Source organism: Puccinia triticina, chromosome 13A (assembly GCF_026914185.1).
Source record: "Puccinia triticina chromosome 13A, complete sequence".
In the NCBI taxonomy this organism is placed as follows: domain Eukaryota; kingdom Fungi; phylum Basidiomycota; class Pucciniomycetes; order Pucciniales; family Pucciniaceae; genus Puccinia; species Puccinia triticina.
In genome coordinates, this window is record NC_070570.1 from 447,058 (window position 1) to 460,489 (window position 13,432).

A 13,432-nucleotide genomic window follows, 5' to 3' on the forward strand; every position below is an offset into this window, starting at 1 on the left:
CAGAAAAGCATGAGTAGGTTGAGTTTTAAAATTTTCCCAGCCATTTGCTTAATCCTCACAGGCTGCGGAAGCGACATAGCCCGTAAGTCCCTCCTTTGGAGGTCGCGCTGCTCCCCCGAGGAGGAGGGACTTAGCTAAGTTAGAGTCTGCAACGGCTTTGAGGGCTGACCGTAGAACTGGACTGAAACCTCCTCAATGTGAGTCTTCAATTCCGTGTTGCTTTTCTTGTACACTTTCTTATGGACGTTTGTGAGAATAACAAGACTTAAGGATTGTATTTCAACTTAATGTCAGTTTGTGCGATCTCGGAGAGACAAGATGAGAAGAAACAAAGACAGAGTAAAAGGCAGGAGGCAAAAGTACCTTAAGGGCAGAGACAGGCAGATAAGGGTGTTCTGTGTAAAAGGAAACTGGTGCGAGAACAAGTGTAGCAGAGAAAAAGATAAGAAGAAAAGAAAGGCCGAGAAGAACACGAGTGCGGAACGAGATCGTCGCAAACTGTCAAAGATAACAGTGAAAAGAAGACGAGCTGATTTATGGAGCTGGGAAGTCTGATGGGTGAGTCGAAGAAGAGCGGAGTGCAATGGAATGGGCTTGTGAACAAAGTGAAACGACTGAGGAAAAGGAGAATAGGTGGGGAGAGTTAGTGCTCTATTTATAGAGTTTCATGTAGACAGGCAGGTGAGACTTCTGCTGCTACGTACTCAGGCTTGGTTGTGACTACAACAGGCCGGTCCAAGTGAACAGGGACGTGATCGCGCCGGATTGGTCACGGTCGGTTTGAGGGTCCACGACCATATTCTCGTTGCCTGAACGACACGGTAAAAGGAAGGGTTTTTTATTTTAGTTTGACTTGTACTTCAGGTCCGGTTGCGTTTCACGGTCTGGTTCAGTCAAGGAGGGTGTTTACTTACAGTTTATGTCTTGTCGCAAAGGGTCGGCGTGAGTATCAGCGAGCGTGAACGGATTGTGGCTTGGATCAGATGAGTCAGGAAGGTCTGGGTTTGTGACGGCTTCGGGCAGGCCCGGGGCTGGAATCTGACAACGTTGACTCCGGTTGAGCTCCATGGCCTTTGGGGTTTAGGAATGATGGTGTGATTAGATAGTTGATTCAGCATTTTACTTTGTTGAGGCAACTGATAAAAGTGCCTCTTGGTGTGAAGACAATGGAATGTAGTAAGATTGAGCTTATATACGGAACCACGGAGCCAATAGTTTGGACCTGTTTGGACAACTCCTTAGGCCCCAATTATAAACAATATTTGAAACTTTATTCAAATATATTTCTGTTTGTTTTGAAGGTCAGTTATAACTTGTTCATAGTTAAATACAAGGTTTCAAAAGTGTTTTTGAGCTCAAAAGTCCTCATCAAGGACTTTTGAAATTGAAATTTGCTAAAATTTGCTAATGTGCATGATTACAGGTCTCAATACACCGTATGAGCTCCTGTACCATAAATCTTGAGGTTGATGTGTCTTTCAATCAACCATGTACACATCTGGCTGGCTGAATTGGGATGCCAGTATCCACCACCCAACCCCCAAACCCACTCGTTCCATCCCCTCCCCACGAGAACGTGTGGACCAACAGCTGCTGGCCTGACTTCGCGCAGGGGCACTACGCGGAATCCTGTGAGGATTCCTTGGAATCCTCGTCAAAGGAGTCCCCGGGTGTACGGAAAGCCCTCCGGACGGGGTCCCTCGGCTCCTCCGTTCGAGAGGCTTGGGGTTGCTGAAGGGGCCCGGGCCAAAGCCGCCGGGCAAGGTCTACAGATTGAGATAGGCTCCGTTTGACGCAAGCCCGCCGACTGGGTTGCAAGCCCCAGGAGAGTTCCCATGCCAACTGGTCAACCCCTAGTGAAGTAGAACAGTCCAGTTGGCCAGCATTCTTGTAAACCAATGCCAAAATTGGCTGTTTGTGCGCCTGGGTTTATAATTGGCCAGGTTTTGAATCACTTTTGAAACCCTGTATTTAGCTATGAATGAGTTATAACTGGGCTTCACAACAATTGTAAATATATTTGAATAAATTTTCAAATATTGTTTATAATTGGGGCCTTAGACGTGGAATGTTGAATTGTTTGGACTTGAAATATTTACATCTTATGATGTACATATTTACATTTGCAGTGGTCCAGCAACTCACAGATTATTGACTTGTGAATTATAAAGTGGCTGGTGATGTATTCACTACAGCGCCACCAACCAAAGCCCAATTATGATCCATGAGTTCTGAGGAAGGAGAACACCTCAGCTGCTAGGCAAGGGAAAGGTTTCCCCTCTGGTGTAATTTATATAATTTACGGAGTACATTGAAGCTGAGATGCTCAGCTATCCCATGCACTTCAGCTCGCTGACTCACAATGAGTGCGCGCTGTGTAATGTAAATTTGATTCAAAAAGTTGGCCAAAAGCCACAAATTTCCAGAAGCTCTCACGTGGAAAAAAGACTATAACTCATAAGCCTCCCATTGGGAATGGGAGATGCTCCGCATTGGGGTGCTCTGCACCCACGGTCCCGGGAGGCTTAGTTAATTCAGGTCAGCGCTTGCCATTGCCTCGAATGCCCCACACTGGCTGAGGGCCGCTGGCAAGTGGGTATGTATGTATGCATCTCTGCTCAGCTACATATTGACCTTGCATTTGTTTCTTGATTTCCTTTGGATGCTCAGTAGGCTCTGGCCGCGTTAGGGATACATCTACATATAACTAAAGAAATGGCCTCTGGGGGCCAAACAAACCAGTTCAAATACCTGTCATGCGAGTAACACTGGCGTCGATACTTTTTTGTATTAACCGCGTCCGTTTCCTCTGGATTGACTCTGCTTGAAAGGACTCCTGGTGCGACTCTCTGAAAGGATTTGGTAAGAGAGTTTGCTCTTCTGCTTGAACAGACCAGCAACTCGAGGACTTTCCGTCAATCTGGGAACCCCTTCCAGACCCAGATCTGAGCCAAATTTTGCAGGGGAATTTAGGCTTTGAGACTCTGGGAGGCTCTCAGATTGCGACGGGAAGTCCTCCACTCCATTAAATCAGACTCCAGAGTCATGTTGTCAAGTCTGTTCAAGCAGACTCATCTAGCAGACTTGGTGATCAAATTTCACCGAGTCCGCTCAACCATATTGCTTGAATGGACTCTTATCACACATCAATAATCAATCCCGTTCAAGCAGATTGCTTAAACGGACTCTTACAGACACCAGTTCCATTCAAGCAATGTTAAACTGATAATTGATCTGCATGAATTCAGCAATCATAACACCTACATAATTCCCCTCATCATATATGCTTGACAATCCCATCATCATCAACTTTCACACTCTCTTCATTCTCAACAATCCCATTATCATCAATTATTGCCCTCCCATCATTACCAGAAATATTTGTGAGAATTCCAGCTCAGGGGAGCGGCGTCGACCTCATAAAATGAGAAAGGCGCCGGGAACCAAACCAGCTGCGGAATTTGGTAAGCAAACGCGAACCACTTCCGCAGTCCAAAGCAGCGTAGCAGGAGTTGAGAAACTTAACTCATCTTTTTGAGGTTACAGTTCCAGCAAATGTGAGCGGCAAGATTAGGCTCAAGGAAAATCCTGGCCCACAATCACTCATCAAGAGAATCTCAGTTAGCGCCAAATGTAAGCAACTGCAGAAACTCAAGATAAGCTGATTAGATAGACACTAACGTGCTATTGCTTCTTTTAGGCAGAACTGCCAAGAGCAACCAGACCGACCAATCCAATACCGCTCAAAGAGCAGGAGAAACTATTGGTAAGAGTGTTGTGTCCCTAGTCAGGCAAAGCGGTAAAAGAAAGGCAGTGGCTGACGCAACGCTGTTTCATAAACAGACAACGTTGCATCGCTTCTTAGCCGTTTCGCCGAAGCCAAGTGAGGAAACCCTCAGGTCAAACAGCCGCCTTGAGTAAGACAATGCTGCATCTTGAGAAAAGAAAAAGAAAGGTTGGGAACTAACAATGAGATATTGTTTGTCTAGATAAGACTGAGTCAATCATCCAACTCGACATATATCTTCATTTCCTATTTCATTTCTTTTCATTCTCTCTTATTAGTAGAGAGCGGTCTAGTTCCTGCTCTTAGGTGATTCTTTCCCACTTCAAGACTTCTTTCATTTCTATCCATCAGTAAATTGTATTTACAATAACAGAAAGTCTGGTGAAGAAACAATCTTAGTTTTTTGGAGTTTTGCAGATTTACAGTCTCGAGACTACGAACGCAACCTCAGAACACCAATACTAGGAGCAGGACGGAAAAATGGCCAAACCCAACAGTGACTCAAGTGACTCAACTTCTCTTGGCGGAAAACCAATGATGAAAGTGCCCAAGTTCACGGGCAAGAACTTCGAGATCTGGGAGAAGAAAGTCCGAATGGTGCTGTCAGAGTTTAATCTAGAGTTGTTCATTGACAACCCGCCCTTAGAGCATCCGCATTGGTCCGGGTGTAACTCGAGGAGTAACAGATCTGCTTACTCCCGGATTAGTGCTAGTCCCGGCCGGCAACCGCATCGATGCGAGATAAAAAGCTGTGCAAGTACATGGTATGCACCTACAGCTTATGTAAGCTGTGTTTGGTGCATACTTTTGGGTGGGGATTAGTGTCTGCATGCAGCGCTTACTCCCAGGATTAGCAAGGAGTAACTTTACTCCCGCTTACTCCAAATCGTACTCCCGGGAGGAGTTTAGTCCGTTTAAATCAGACCCAATGCGGTTGCCAAGGAGGTTTAGTTACGCTAATCCTCCCTTAATCCGCAACCGATGCGGATGCTCTTACCGGAAATGAGCAAGAGGATGAAGATCAAATCGCAAAGAGCAGCTAATCTACTCTGCGCAAATCTTACCAACGGTGTCTTCAACACAATGGTAAAGAAAGACAACTCGAAAAATCCCTATGAGCTCTGGAAAATGTTCAAGTCGGTTTATGCTTCCGACTCTATTCTAGCAAGCTACGAAGTATGGGCGAGGTGGGAAGATACCCAATTCAACAATGATATGGCCGCATACATCTGTGGTATTGAAGAATGTCTGGCAAAATTCGATTTGCTTGGTATGATTGTGCCGGACTTTGTCATCTGCTGTAGTATCATCAGCCGAATTACCAAGAAAAGGCCGTTCTTAATGCAAAGCCTGTTTAGTGACCTGAAATCTCTTGGCAAGCCAAAATACGTCATCAATCGTCTTCGCGAAGTTGGCCGATTTGAAAGAACAAACAAGCGAAAAACGACTGAATCACCCTTGACAAGCTCCTCGTCGACGGCCCTAGTGGCAGAAACCGGAGGTGTTGCAAAAAAAACAAGCCTATAAACCCATCACGTGTCCCGGAAAGAAGCACAATCCCAAATCTAATCACACCGAGGATAACTGCTGGACGTTGCATCCTGAAAAGTATCAGCAACACCTGGAAAAGCAGAAGGAGAAACGGGAGAAAGAGAAGAAAAAGGGGTCCTCTTACCACACCATAGTCACCAAAGCAGTTAATGAACCGGAAAGCGAGAATATACGACCCCCGTTCAGTTACCTATCTGGCGTCGGAGGCCCGAAGTCACAGACCACCATTCTTGACTCCGGAGCCAGTAACCACATGCTAACATCGCTGGGGTACTTTAAGGAGACAACACCAGTACAAATTGACATTGTCACTGGAAGTGGATCTGGACAGCTAGTCGCTACAGCAAGAGGAGATGCCACTCTACTTCTGGCAAATGGAGGTTCACTCACTCTCAAAGACGCGCTCTTCGTGCCGAACCTGACCAGGAACCTGGTCTCATTCGTTCAGCTCATGAAGGCGAAAGCCTTGGTTCAACAAGGTGTTGATGGCTTTGACGGCTTTGCCGTAAAAATCGATGACGGCCAAGCTTTCGGAGTCGACACTAATAATGACCTTTTGGAGATAAAAGGAGTCATGGACCCAATCAATCTCCCGGTTAGTCTATTGTCAGTTACTTCGACGCAGTCCTCCGAATTTGTCAAATGGCATAACCGGCTGGGACATGCTTGCGCTGCTCGCATAGCAGCAGCACTGCCAGAAAATTTGGACAGGACAAAGACGCACGCCTGTGACGCCTGCATGCTGGGAAAAATCACTAAACTGCCATGCAAAAGCCCCTTCAAGCAAGCGTTGGCCCCTCTGGAAATTATTCACGGAGACCTAGTCGGGCCTATTATGCCGTCGACGAATGGCGGGGCGAGATATTTCCTGACGCTAGTGGATCAGTTTACCAGGTACATACACACGGTGATCTTAAAATAAAAGTTGCAAGCAGCAGAAGCCGTTCAGAATTTCAAGGAACTTTTTCAGAAACAGACGGGTGCGGAGATGAAGAAGCTAATTACGGATGGGGGCGGTGAATTCTGCAACCGATTGCTGGGGGACTTACTGCGAGAGGCCGGAATCCAGCATCACGTCTCTCCACCATACACGCCTCAAAATAACGGACTGGCCGAACGCGCAAATTGAACAGTCATAGACATGACCCGATGCATGATTATGCAGTCGAATCTGGCTCCGGAATGGTGGGCGGAGGCGGTAAAAACGGCAACTGCAACGACCAACTGCCTTCCCTCGCTGTCAAAAAGCAAAAAGTCACCGGTTGAACTCCTCTTCAAGACGCCGCCCAGCCTTAATTTCTTTAGGCCCTTTGGGTGCCGGGTGTGGATTGTCAAGCCCAAGCAAAATTGGACGGAGAAATTTGGTCCGATCTCTTGGGAAGGTGTCTTGATTGGATACAAGAACAATTACTCGTCATACAAGGTCTGTTGGCTTGAGGACAAACAGATCCTCACAGTCAAGCATGCGCATTTTGATGAGCACACAATTCCCGAATGTGGGGCGCTTAGGAAGAGCACCAACTGAATGTCTTTGGATTGGCTTCCGGCCTTCAACTCTGAAGTCGAATTGCCGTTTCAGGAAGAAAAAGAAGAGGAAGATGAAGTGAACGCTGCGTCCTTGGTGGCTGAAGAACGGGAGGAGAGTCTTGAAATCGAAGACATCCTAGCAGGCTTGCGCTCGCGAAGTCTGACCCCTGGAACAAACATCGAGGCAACTGCTTGTGGCGAAGCTGAAAGTCATCTACCGGCAAGAGCCATAATTGGGTCGATTGATCAGAGGAACATAGTGGAAGGAAAACAAGAAAGACGTCAAGCGTACACTGTGTCAGTCTCAATCAAACCAAAGAACCATAAGCAAGCCATGACGTGCCCGGAAAGCCTCAGCTGGAAGGAAGCAGAACAGAAGGAAATCAACAACATGAACAAACACCAAGTCTGGGAAGTTTGAGTTAGAGTGGCAAGCGACAATCCCATTCCGGCAACGTGGGCATACCAAAAAAGGCTGGGATCGGAGAACCAGGTGGTGGAGTTCAAGGCGTGAATATGCGCGCAGGGTTTAAAGCAGGTGCATGGCCTGAACTTCGAGGCAAAATATGCACCAACGGGGAAGCCGGCCTCGCTGCGATTCCTACTCTCATTTGCGGTCAACAACGGCTTCAAAATACATCAACTTGATGTGCGGAGTGCGTTCCTCACCTGCCCGCTAGCTGACAAAGTCACACTGTTACCTCCGCCCGGGCTTACTGTCCGCCCAACTTGGTTCTGGATCTGAAGAAAGCGATTTACGGGCTGAAGCAATCGCCCCTTGTGTGGTGCAAGAGACTGTCGGCGTATCTCGTGACACTAGGCTTCAAGGCGGCTCTATCAGATCCGTGCGTATTCTGGCAAACCGCATTGAAGGGAGCCTGCTACTTGGATATTTGCCCATGTCAACGATCTTGTTATAATCAGCAATGAACCTGAAGTATTCAAGGAGGAAATGGAACGTGAATTTGAGATCAAGTACATGGGGCAAGCAGAGTTTCTGTTAGGAATGAACATCGAAAGGTTTGAAGACGGTCTGCAAGTCAACCAAACACAGTACATTGATCAAAAATTACAGGAATTTGGACTCGAAAATCTTCACCCGGCATCCTGTCCACTGAACCCACAAGAATATCTCAAGAAGGTAACTCAGGCGGAAATCAAGGCGTTTCAGGAGCTGGGGGTGAATTACAGAGCACTGGTTGGCTCGTTGAACTATCTCAGCATCCTAACTAGACCCAATATAGCGTACGCGGTGAGTACACTGTTGCAATACCTCAAATTGCCAGGCATCAAGCATTATCATGCTGCAGTGCAGGTTTTTTGCTATCTCAAAGGCACCAGAGACATTGGTCTCACCTATGTTCGTCAAGATGAACAAACGGTGAAGGCGTTTGTGGACTCGGACTGGGGAAATTGTCCTGACACCAGAAGGTCCACGACAGGATACGTAGTTCAAGCCGGTGCTCACTTAATTAACTGGAAATCAACCAAGCAAACTACCGTCTCATTGTCAACTACGGAGGCCAAATACAAGGTGTTCTCTGATCTTGGTCAAGATCTAGCCTGGATTTCCAACCTGGCCAATGAAACTCTAGTCTTTCCTCAGCTAAACAACATCAAGGTTTACATCGACAACAGGGGAGCGTTAGATCTTGCAAAGAGTGAAACATTGCAAAATGGGTTTTGAACAAAACACATGTCAATCAGGCTTCACTTTGTTCGGGAACTCATCGCCGTCGGTCTCATCAAGGTTCTCTATGTGAAAACAACTGAGAACTCGGCGGACTTCCTTACCAAACCTACTGGGAGAGTCACCATCAAGAAATTCCTCGCCAAATTGGCCGTCATCCAAGTCTCGAATGCTGCTTCGCATCTCACGACTCGAAGCAAGGAAGGCTGTGAGAATTCCAGCTCAGGGGAGCGGCGTCGACCTCATAAAATGAGAAAGGCGCCGGGAACCAAACCAGCTGCGGAATTTGGTAAGCAAACGCGAACCACTTCCGCAGTCCAAAGCAGCGTAGCAGGAGTTGAGAAACTTAACTCATCTTTTTGACGTTACAGTTCCAGCGAATGTGAGCGGCAAGATTAGGCTCAAGGAAAATCCTGGCCCACAATCACTCATCAAGAGAATCTCAGTTAGCGCCAAAGGTAAGCAACTGCAGAAACTCAAGATAAGCTGATTAGATAGACACTAACGTGCTATCGCTTCTTTTAGGCAGAACTGCCAAGAGCAACCAGACTGACCAATCCAATACCGCTCAAAGAGCAGGAGAAACTATTGGTAAGAGTGTTGTGTCCCTAGTCAGGCAAAGCGGTAAAAGAAAGGCAGTGGCTGACGCAACGCTGTTTCATAAACAGACAACGTTGCATCGCTTCTTAGCCGTTTTGCCAAAGCCAAGTGAGGAAACCCTCAGGTCAAACAACCGCCTCAAGTAAGACGATGCTGCATCTTGAGAAAAGAAAAAGAAAGGTTGGGAACTAACAATGAGATATTGTTTGTCTAGATAAGACCGAGTCAATCATCCAACTCGACATATATCTTCATTTCCTATTTCATTTCTTTTCATTCTCTCTTATTAGTAGAGACCGGTCTAGCTCCTGCTCTTAGGTGATTCTTTCCCACTTCAAGACTTCTTTCATTTCTATCCATCAGTAAATTGTATTTACAATAACAGAAAGTCTGATGAAGAAACAATCTTAGTTCTTTGCACCAGGGAAGCTTTGGGGGCACTCCCCAAGGAGTGCCACAGCTGAATTTGATGCTAGTTTTTGTCTGAACTGAGGCGGAATTCATTACTATCTGATGTTTGAATTTTTTCATTACTTGGCAATAACAATAGGCCAATCTAATTTGGATTGATATGTAACCATTCAATGTGAACTATCATTCAACTACATTGAATTCATATTGAAGTCAAGTTCATTACAATCCTAACCTATGTTTTACATTTCCAAATCAGCTCTTTTATCCTCAAATTCTTTTTACTGTGGTGTGAAATCCCTTTGCAGATAGATATCACATCTTCAAAGGAACTGTGAATTAAAAACCTCTCTGTTATCAGCTAAAAGCATTTATGTGCCAGCTATTTTCACCTTAGAGTATTACAATTCCGCTACAAATTGGTGTCAAGTAGCAGAATTGAACCATCTCTGTGCTGAAGCTACGCGCAAAGGGCACAAACAAGCGCCTTTTACACTGTGCTACAGCACTATTTAGCAGATTTTTAGACTTTTTTTCCGCTGCAAGGACTGTTTCAGAGCATAAAATAGCTTAGCAGGGGTGGCAGAATGGTAGCACTGCAAAGGAAAGGTTGTGGTTAGCACTGCCACCCTAATGCTAAATTACCCTGTATTTACCCACCATTTTTACAAGACAGCTACAGAGTGGTGCAGTAACTGCTAGCCTCATGAATGTGACAAAAATTGGTTGTTTCAATACAGTAAATTAGCTGCCTTTATCTGTGTAGTGTAACACTTGCTGTTACTATGCTCAGGTGGTATTGGTATTAGTAACAACAACTTTTAAGCCCGGGAAAGTATTTTAAAGGGGTAAATTTTTTCAGGCTGACTTTACTATCAACACGTTAACCACTGAGTAACACAATACAGAGGGTTAAATGGCCTCCTCTTTCCAATAAATTTTTCAATATCTGCCCCTCTGCGCCGCCAGATATTGTAAATAATGTAAAAAAATAAAGCTACCTGAGGTGTGATATTGTAGCACACTTCTGTTATGTTAGTGGTAGTGGTAAAAAGCAAAAAACTGTCACAATATTGGTATGTTACTGATATCCATACTGTACCTACCCGCCATTGCATGTGACATGACAGCTTCTTTGGCCCCATTGTTATATCTTGAAATTTGAGATGTGACATCAATCCAAAACATGTGGTTGAAATGAATTCTTCACGTACTTTATCAAAAGTAGTTTATATAAATGATTCCCTCAAAGTGATAGGAGTTTCCTAGAAATTCGCCAAAAAATGGCTAGAATAGTATTTAAAGGGGTGGAAGAACGGTTGAATTCAAGACTGGCTTTGCTGTTCTACAGTTCATCTGAGGTCACAACCCCTTCACGTAGATCAGCCGCTCAGTTGTGTTTTTGTTTTTTGTTTTTGCAATTTTCAGATGCATATGCACATGGAACTGTTTTACATTTCGCCAATGTCACCCAATTGTACACGCGTACAATGAGGTGACAACTGGAGTACAATAGTTCCCTCAGATTGATTGGATTTTCCCGGAATTCCATTCAAAAAATGGCTAGAATATTATGTAAAAGAGGCAGAAAACTAGTTGAAGTCAAGATTGCCTTTCCTGTGCCAGAGTTCATCCAGAGTTTACAACTGCTTCACATAGATCAGCTTCTTAGATTTTGCTTTTGCAATTTCCACATGCATATGCCCATGGACCTGTTTTACATTTCGCCAATGTCACCCTATTGTACGCGCATACAATGGGGTGACAACTGGAAGGAAATTATTCCTTTAATGTGATGGGAGTTTCCTTGAATTTACCTATGATGTAAAAGGGGCAGAAAACTGGTTGAAGTCAAGACTGGCTTTTATTTGCCAGATTTTGTATAGAGGAACCAACAGCGTTACACAAATCAGCTGCTCAGTTGTGTTTTTGTTCATGTTTTTGAAAATTCCAGATGCATATGCGTATGAATCTGTTTTGCATTTCGCCAATGTCACCCTATTGTTCGCGCGTACGATAGGGTGACAACTGGAGGGCTAGGACACCACAGCAACACACCAGGATTAATTGAGGTAAGAAAAGAAAAACCCAGCAGCAAAAATGGGTAGTTTAAGTTACAATACACTATGATAACCGCTGTTATCCGCGTGGTGTAACACTTCCCGTTACTACACTCAGGCGTTATTGGTATCAGTAAAAACTGGTTCAAATCCTGGGGCGGTATTGTAACAGGCCATAATATCTAATGTGTTACTCGCATTGCTAGTAACGTAACACATTAACCGCTGGATAACAAGATAAAGAGGAGCAAATTGCCACCTCTTACTAAGGAACTTTACAATATCTTCCCCTCTTTACCGGCAGATATTGTAATGGACGTCAAATAACAAGTTTCTTCAAGTTGCAATATTTTAATGCACTTTTGTTACAGCTAACGGTATAATTGAGAAACAAAAAAATGTTACAATATTAGCATGATACCAATAACCGTACCATACCTACCCACCATGTCCAGAAGTCATCACCCATTTTTCCTCTGCAGCTCTGGAGGAAAAAAATCTTTGAACCACTTCTTTAGTGCTCTGGGTAGCAGCAGGAAATCCAAATTTAGTCAGAATTACACTGGACTTGTACATGATATTGTGATGAGTGTCTGCCATTAAAATGAAAGTTGCTTAAACTTTCTACCAACAATGTTCTCTAAGCTACACTACACTACAGGGCTACTTAGTTTTGGCAGATCTGCACCAACTGTTGCCCTTTTTTTCTGCAGTGTTAGCGGCCACTACCCCTGCTATGCTACAGCACTTTTAGCGGCGAAAAAGGCCAAAATGACTCTAAAAAGTGCTGTAGTGCAGGATTGCAGGCACTTTTTAGTGGCCTGCCTGCCTAGGGTTAGCACAAAAATAGATCAATTCTGCTACACTACACTGATTTTTAGTGGAACTGCGCTACACCACCCTAATGGATGCATTGTTCCACTTGAGTTACAAAGTGGTTACAGAGATGCTGTACTGTTTTGTTCCAGTTTATTTCCAATGGAGTTGCAGATGACTTCCAGCAAAGCATTGGATACTTTATGTATAGTTACATATCATTTCATGTTTGATTATACATATGTTGTAGTAGATATTGCACCAAGTTATGAAAATAATTCATGGTGAGGCACTCTCTGGGGAGTGCCCCCAAAGCTGCCCTGGTGTTGGAGTTTTTCAATATTCGCATTCCCATGTTCTTTTTCTCTGTGGCAGGAGCACCACAGGTGACTAAATTGCTTAATAATAATGTTCAGGAACCTTGATTGGACAATGGGACTTTGTAATGGAACCAGGTTGGGCCCAAATGTGATTTACACAAGAGTTTTATCAGGTAACAGAGTTAATGATTCTGTGCCCATCCCTCAGAGTCACAGTCCTTTCAAATCTGACCCAGATAAGTCTGGAGCTGTCTGTACTGCCTTTCAAGCTCATACACAAGAAATTTACTGTCAATCTGGCCTCTTCCCTCACAATCAATAAATCTCAAGCTCAAAAAATTGGTAATTTTGGTATTGTACTTCATGAACCTGTGTTTTGCATTGTCAAGAAGCAAGTAAAGCCAAACTACTAAGGTGGTGATTCCACAGCCTGAAAGTGGCCAGCCTTCATAATAAACTTCAAAAATTGTTTAAAAGGAATTTCTCTCACATTTTCAGAGTTTTTGAGCATCTCTCATCACCATTTTTCCAAATATTTAGGCCCCGTTTGGCCGCGCGATGTTATATGATAAATCGGGCAACTTATAACGGGGGTCGTCCGGGTTATAACTCACATTTATTTGGTGTTTGTGGCAGCCAGTAATATCATAAAACACATGATCGCACATGA